Below are 1,160 nucleotides of genomic sequence, written 5' to 3' on the forward strand. Positions count from 1 at the left end.
AAAAAGTTCACAAGGCAAAGATGACGCATCCTAATAAAAAGAGAAAAGCATTGTCAATATTCCTCAAACCCCCTGCCCCTCAGCTCAATTCCCTTTGGAACCATACCTTTTACTCAGCTCAGGGAGACAGTCTTTGGTGGACATGGTTCCCCTGCCTCCTTGGGTGTCGATACTCAATAAATGCTCTTGCTCTTCACCCATCCTATTGTCGAGTAATTGACTCTCCTCACAGCAGGTAACTAAGAACTGCATTTGTCCAGTAACAGATGGTCTCGGATCTCAGATGGGATGTACTCAAGGTCCTATTTTGTCTCTTGTGGACTTGTTTTTCTTCAGCTTAAGTTTAAACTTGCATAAGGACAATTGATGGTCTGTTCCTCAGTTGTCCTGGCTTTGCTCTGACTGATAACATGGAACACCTCCATTGACTCTTTCCACAAATGTAGTCGATTTGATTCCTGTGTATTCCGTTTGGTGAGGTCCTTGTGTATACTTGCTGTTTATGTTGCTGAAAAATGCATTTGCAATGAGTAAGTCATTGGTCTGGCAAAATTCTATAATGTGATCTCCCATGTCATTTCTTTCACCAAGGCCATATTTTCCAACTACCAATTCCTCATCTTTGTTTCTATCATTCCAATCACCGATAATTATCAGTATAGCTTGATATCATGTTTAGTAAATTTCAAACTGCAGAAGTTGCTAAAAAAAATGTTCAACTTCTTCATCTTTGCCTTTAGTGGTTGGTACCTACATCTGATACTTGGATATCTATTGTTATGTGTTCCAAATGATTTTTGATAACTTCCAATATTCCTGGGTTCCTAATTCATACCTACCACATTCCAAGTGTTAATGAATGTTTACAGCTGTTCCTTCTCGTTTTGAGTCATGCCCTATCAGCAAATTAATGTCCTGTAAAGTTTCCTTTACAAGGCAAAGATGACGCATCCGTCTTTAAGGTCTCCTCTACTTTAAGGAGGCAACTCTTTCCCACTCATGTTTTAAGTGCCCTCCAACCTGAGGGGCTCATCATCCGGCACTCAATCAAACAGTGTTTCATTGTTCACAAGGTTTTCAGTGGCCAGTTTTTCAGAAGTGGACGGCCATATCCTTCTTCATAGTCTTTCTGAGTCTGGAAGCTCCGTTGAAACCTGTCC

Source organism: Orycteropus afer, unplaced genomic scaffold, assembly GCF_000298275.1.
Source record: "Orycteropus afer afer isolate SDZICR_OR568_19922 unplaced genomic scaffold, OryAfe1.0 scaffold00973, whole genome shotgun sequence".
In the NCBI taxonomy this organism is placed as follows: Eukaryota; Metazoa; Chordata; class Mammalia; order Tubulidentata; family Orycteropodidae; genus Orycteropus; species Orycteropus afer.